This window comes from Pantherophis guttatus, chromosome 4, assembly GCF_059756535.1.
Source record: "Pantherophis guttatus breed Tessera chromosome 4, ASM5975653v1, whole genome shotgun sequence".
Classification (NCBI taxonomy): domain Eukaryota; kingdom Metazoa; phylum Chordata; class Lepidosauria; order Squamata; family Colubridae; genus Pantherophis; species Pantherophis guttatus.
In genome coordinates, this window is record NC_142066.1 from 44,260,961 (window position 1) to 44,268,019 (window position 7,059).

The 7,059-nt window shown below is 40.3% G+C and overlaps 1 pseudogene; it reads right to left on the bottom strand.

The window, feature by feature from the left end:
* Positions 1-6,451: 6,451 nt before the first annotated feature.
* LOC117665009 (cAMP-responsive element-binding protein-like 2 pseudogene) lies at positions 6,452-6,817 on the bottom strand (annotated as a pseudogene).
* Between the last annotated feature and the right edge of the window lie 242 nt (positions 6,818-7,059).

Here is a 7,059-nt window from a genome sequence, read left to right on the forward strand (position 1 = left end):
AGTACAATTGGGACCAGAACTTCGGTTGTTAAGCAAGATGTTTGTTAAGTGAGATTTTACCATTTATGCCAAGGTTGTTAAGCAAATCACTGTAGTTAAGTGAATCATGCAGTTGTTAAGCTGGCTGGGAAGGTTGCAAATGGCAATTACATAACCCCAGGAATTTATAACTATTGTAAAGATATGCTGGTTTTCAAGTGCCTGAGTTTGATCATGTGACTGTGGGGATACTTTGATGGTTGTAAGTGCGAGGATCAAAGGTTGCCAAATGAATGGTGTAAGTTGAGGACTACCTGTACCTCAAAGTCAAGTTGAGGAAGGCTGAATTTATAAAATATTAACTGCTATGGGAAAGAGCACAATTGTGCTGAAGCAGGTATATTATTTAAATCTTAAGTTATTATTAAAACTATAGAAACTGTCATTATAGAATATTCCTTCTACCTCCACATTAAAATTTTACTTTTCTATTATGACATCTGAAACCCACTCCATCCAACCCCTGACTGAAGTTCTCAATACTTCTGAAATAATTGTAAGAGTAAGAGTAAGAGCCTTGGTGGCGCAGCAGACTAAAGAAATGTTAAGTAACACCAGCTGCCTGCAATTACTGCAAGTTCAAATCTCACCAGGCTCAAGGTTGACTCAGCCTTCCATCCTTTCGAGGTAGGTAAAATGAGGTCCCAGATTGTGGGGGCAATAAGCTGACTTTGTATAAAAAAAAACACCACTTAGGGGCGGCCAGAAAGCCCTATAAACCTAAGCAGGTATATACAAAAGTATGAAGGCTATTGCTTAATGCATTGTAAGCCACCCTGAGTCTCCGGAAAAGGGCGGCATATAAATCGAACCAATAAATAAATCGAACCAATAAATTGTGCTTCTCTCCACAATGGATAAAGACTTGGGGAATAAAACAAAGAAACATTGGGGCTTGCCAAGGGAAAATCCAGGTTCTGTGCATAGATCCAACCTAAGACTCCTAAATAATACTCATTCTATTGTAATACTAATATTGCATCATCATGAGTAACAAACACTTTCAGCAATAAAAATCCACTACTAAACATTTCTCTCTTGAATTGCTGAATGTGCTACAGTTACAGTTGCTAACAAATTGGAGGTTAGATTAACATCTGTCAGATTTTTATTAGGCTTGGTTGGGAGTTCTTAGTTTTTAGTGATAAGACAAATCTTGAAAATGCTTCACCTAGACTCAGCTTTCAATCAGTTATTCTGGTTTACAACTGCAGTAGTTCCGATCAGTCAGAAGAAAGGATATGACTAACCAGCAATATTTCTGCTTTACTTCAACTCTGGTTAAACATTAGGTGTGAATGTGTAGAATAGGGATGGAGGCACTGTTCTCAAAATCAAACATTCTCCAGATTTCCCTCACTAGCACAGCTGGAATTCCAGGAATGTGACAGCTGATTCAAAAGCCAGAAGAGCCCACAGCAAAGATATGGAGACCTTCACCCTCCCCCATGATACCACCTAGTACAAGGAACAGGGCTGGTGATGGAAGAAGACCAGCCTACAGACCATTGCCCACCAATGTAGCACCATTTGAAAAAAAAAGAAAAGAAGAAAAACTAGACTGAGGTTAGTTCATGTTTATTCTTAGGAATTCTACTACAAGGGAGGGGAAACTGGGCTTTTCAGAGGCAGTTGAATTAAAGCTTCTAGCAGCCTCAGCCACATGGACAACAATGACAATTGCTAGGAGTTGTACTTTAGCAGTCTCTGGAGGGCTACAGGTTCCATGTGCTGGTATTATAGATTCTCAGCTTTCCCCACAGCTACCTCTGAACATGGAAAAACTATAGGAATTCTCTCTCTATGCCTCTTTAATTTGCTTCTAACATTGAATAGAATAGAAGTGGAAGGGACATCTTCTAGTCCAATCTCCTGCTCAAGCCAAAGACCCTATACATTTCACACAGTGATTGTCCAGTCTCTTCTTTAAAAGTTCCAGTGATGAAGCACCCGTGACTTCTGAAGGCAAGCTGTTCCACTGGTTAATTGTTCTCAATGTTAGGAAGTTTCTCCTTAATTCCAGGTTGCTTCTCTCCTTAATTAATTTCCATCCATTGTTTCTTGTAATGCCCTTTGGTGCTTTGAAACTAAGTTGACCCCCTCTTCTTTGTGGCAGTCCCCTCAAATACTGGAATACTGCTATCGTGTCACCTCTAAATCTTCCTTTTCTCTAGATTAGCCAAACCCAAATCCTCCAGCCATTCTTCATATGCTTTAGTTTCCAGGCCTTTGATCATCTTAATATTCTTCTCTGTACTTTTTCCAAAGTCTCAACAACTTTTTTGTAATGTGGTGACCAAAATTGGATGCAATATTCCAGGTGAGGTCTTACTAAGGTTTTATAAAGTGGTACTAATACTTCTGGCTTTGAGCACTGCTGCTCCTATTTAAGTAGTCATCACTACATGTTTTACATGAATAAGCAGGTACCTGTGGTGGGGAAGAAAGGTGAGTCAAGTATATTTTGCCAGGGGGATCTGAATAAGAATATTGCCACTTTAGCTCAGTTTCTAATGTGCTCTCTTCCCTTAGTTCAAAGAATGGAGTCATGTTCTTTGCTAGGCCATAATGTGGTCTGTTTGCTTTTGCCCCAGAGTGATATGATCACAGAACTGATCATTTCCTTTTTGGTAAGTGACTGTTAGGAAATGGATGATTTCCCAGGCAGATTTCCTCCACTTTTAATGTAGCATTACGTTCTGGTGGCTTTGTAGCTAAAGAACACATTTGTGTATTATTCTTGTCAGCACGAGAGAAATGGTTTGGCATTGTCTTCTTCCAGGATTCTTTTTGATGCCTTCCTAGGATATCCTGGTGATCCAACATTCAAGACTTAACTTGAATGGTAGCTCAACAGAACCTTAAGCTCAGCCAAGTTCACTTAGTGTAATGGGCAGTAAGAATGACCTTGAAGAGCAGGAAGAAGAGTTGCAACCAAGATAAAAATCAGATAAAGAAAATCTGAGTCTAAGGCAGATAAGTAGTTTGAGAAAGTGACTCCAACAAGACTCTCCCTAATTCTTACGAAGATAAAGATAGGGAGAGGGGAAGCACATTGAGATTTTGTATACTATGTGGGCAAGACCTTGGGACATGGAGAAATAATAATAATATTATTAGCATTTGTAATGCTGGTTTCCTATTGTGGTCTACCTTGAAGGGTTCACAGTGAGGTGCTACCATGCCAGATAAACTATATAATCTATAACTGAACTTCCTAGAATATATCAAATGGGATTGTGGGGTGATATAGTTGTAGTGGTTATAAGATGCTAAATTTTGGAAGATGACCATCAAGTCATTTGTAAGCCTTCTCTTTGTTAGGCTAAACATACCTAGTTCCCTCCGCACTATTCAGCATATGGCTTAGCCTCCAGACCTTTCATCATCTTTGTTATTCTTTTCTGCACTCTTTCTCGGTATCTTTTTTATGTCGTAATGGTACAATATTCCCAACGTAGCCTCACTTGTGCAGTATAGTGGCCTCACTTGTGATCTTGATGTTACTCCTCTGTTAATGCAGACTAGGACCTGTTGACCCACACTTAATTGGGGGTCTACTAGATTCCTCTCATGGGCATTTTTTGTACCTGCGCATTTCATTTTTCCTGGACCTTACTTTTCTCACCACTGAATTACATCTTGTTGGATAGGGCCCAATGCTCAAGTCTGTCAAGATCAGTGATGAAATTCATTTTTTTTTTACTACCGGTTCTGTGGGCGTGGCTTGGTGGGCTTGGTGTGGCTTGGTGGGTGTGGCACGGGAAAGATATTGCAAAATCTTCATTCTCACCCCACTCCAGGGGAAGGATACAGCAAAATCTCCATTCCCCTCCCACTCTGGAACCAGCCAGAGGTGGTATTTGCCAGTTCTCTGGACTACTCAAAATTTCCGCTACCAGTTCTCCAGAACCTATCAGAACCTGCTGGATTTCACCCCTGGTCAAGATCCTTCTGAATCTTAAGTCTACCTTCCAAAGTGTTAGCAATTCCCCAACTTGGTATAGTCTGCAAATTTGATGAATGTCCCTTCAGTCCACTCAGCTAGATTATTTATGAAGATGTTGAAGAGCACTAGGCCCAAGACAGAACTTTGAGGTAACCCACTGCAGGCTGCCCTTCATATAGATATAGTTCCATTGAGGACCATACATTGAGTGCAGTTGGTCAGCCAACTACAAATCCATATGGCTGTCATTTGGTCTTTCCCACATTATTCTACTTACCCAGAAGTAGATTGTGATCTACTTTATTGAATGTCTTACTGATGTCTTAAGTATAGTATAGCCACAGTATTTCCTTGATCCACTAATTTACTCACTTTATCAAAAAAACAATAATTTTTTGGCATGACCTGCTTTAAACAAACTCATGCTTCAGACTTCTGGGATGTAAACCATCTGGTCCCAACAATCTGAACTTATCCAAGGTGGATGGATATTTTCTTACCTATTTTGCATACCTGTTCTATCTCCCACAGTCCTGGTTTTGATAAATTGGCTATTTTGCATAAAGATAGATGTAAAGAAGAAACTAAGCAGTTCTGTTTTCTCCCTGCTGCCTCTTGCCATCTTCTCCCATTAATATATATATATATATATCATTTCCTTGATTTTCTTCTTGTTCCTTACATATTGAAATATTCTTTTGTTGTTGTTGTTATTTCTGGCATTTGTTGCCAGTCTTACTTCATTCTGAGATATAGCCTTTCTGACTCCATTGTTGCAAATTTGGACTATTTGCAGGTATTCTGTTATAGTTATGTGCCGCTTTTTCCATTATTTTTTTTAAAAATTGTCCCTCAGTTTGTCAAACAGCTTTTTGTGCAACAATACTGCTTTTATCTGGGCTCCCTTATTTTCTTTCTTTGTAGTACTGTTTTTGTTTGGGTCTTTATTACCTCATCCCCCTCTCCTTACAATGCCCCTCCCTGACAGTGCATTCTTCTTCCCCTCAGCTATCCACCTGGAACATCAACAAGAGTGACTGTGGTTTAACTGCCTTAAAACTCTCCCTTTGGGGAAAAACAAGGATCAACTACAGCATTTTTCCCATCTGCCCTACAAGTAAGGAGGGAAGATCCTGCAGTGCATGGAGGAAAGCCCCCTTTATGCACTGAGAAAGCTAATAGGTCATAGTCTTTGCTTGTCCACTCCAGAGAAACTGATAGCAGAATGGGGCTTAATCGAAGGACTCCATTAAAGCTCTTCTCCAGATCATCTAGCCTGCCACATCTCTATCTTGGCCAGCACTAAAACAAACTACATTACTGGTTTCACTTTTGTAATTATCAGTTCGCTGCAAGTATAAGCATCAGTTCGCTGTAAGTATAGGCATTCAGATCAATGGTTCTTAAGTCAATTGCTTAATTAAGCCTCATTAGTTTCAACAAATATCCTCTGTACATGATGACCAAGTAAGATCCAACTCAGTGCTTAATGATAGGAGCATCAGCATTAGACAAAATCTTTTTCTCTGGTGATCATTCTTGATTGCTATGTATTTGGATAATTCTCAGTCCTACCCAGAACCCACTTATCATATTTTCCCTTCTAAATGGGTAGTGATGAAATCTCTTTATCAGATATCATGTTTTGGCAGCATACAACCCCCTTGTGGAGCAAACAAAACATCTTTTAAAGTGGCTAAATGCCTGCAGCTGCTTCTGTTGAAAATAAATCAGCTGTTCAATCGAGAAAGGAACAGATAGAAAGAAGTACCTGGTTTTTATTATTTATAATGTTGATTCCAAGTTAAGCTTTTGGGAGAATATCTATTAAATTGATTTAATATCTATTAAATCATTTGGCAGGTTGAAGATTTCTAAAACCCTCCACCTGTCTTTAGTGCATCCAAACCAGTGGTGAAATCTATTTTTTTTTACTACTGGTTCTGTGGTGTGGCTTGGTAGGCGTGGTGTGGCTTGGTGGGCATGGCTTGGTGGGTGTGGCAGGAGAAGGATACTGCAAAATCTTCATTCCCACCCCACTCCAGGGAAAGGATACTGCAAAATCCCCATTCCCTCTCCACTCCTGGGGAAAGGATATTGCAAAATCTCCATTCCCACCTCTCTCTGGGGCCAGCCAGAGGTGGTATTTGCCAGTTCTCCAAACTGCTCAAAATTTCCGCTACCAATTCTCCAGAACCTGCCAGAACCTTCTGGATTTCATCCCTGATCCAAACTCTGCTGAGATAAAAATTAGAAGGTTGCAAGAGTTTCTTGAAAACTTTGAAAGTCAGCTCAAACTCCAATTGCACTACAGCTGAATAGTTGATGTTATTGAACTGTTGATATGACCAAGAATTGGCAACTTCATATTATGTGCATGTATTACTGATTTTTAAAAAAATCATCTTGAGTTGTTTTTTGTTTTTCTTTGAAAAATGGGCTTCAGTCTGCCTGGACTGACTTTTAGCAGGAACTGTGGCTGTTGGCATCACTCTTTATGGCTTTAGCCATCTGCCTACATTCTGCTGAGGTTTACTTTGCTCTTCTCTGCTCAGGAGGGCTTTAATTTCATATGGGATTTTTCCTTGATCCGTTGCCATGCACCACTGCTTATACATTTCCAGTTCTTCTCTAAGAGCACAGATGGCCTTTTCTCATCTTGAAAGCAGCTTTTCCAGATATTGGTACCTCAGTTTTTTTCCTCACTCTGCATTCCCTTATGTTCCGCCAGTTTATCTTTTCTTTGGCTTTCGAATCTATTTTAGCTAGTTTACAGCCCTGTTTACCTGATTTCTTCACTTTGCGACCAGTTATTTTGCTCGTGTCCATCACACCGCTGAGAAGGTCCCCACTGTTGCCACTATCTGCTAATCTGAACCCAGGCACCGAAGAGATCCGTGCACTCCAGTGATGGGTTTCAAAATTTTTTACTACTGATTCTGTGGGCATGGCTTGGTGGGCATGGCTTGGTGGGCTTGGCGTGGCATGGCTTGGTGGGCATGGCTTGGTGGGACTTGGGAGGCAGAGAATAGATGTGGGCGGGGCCAGTCAGAATTTTTACTACCGGTTCT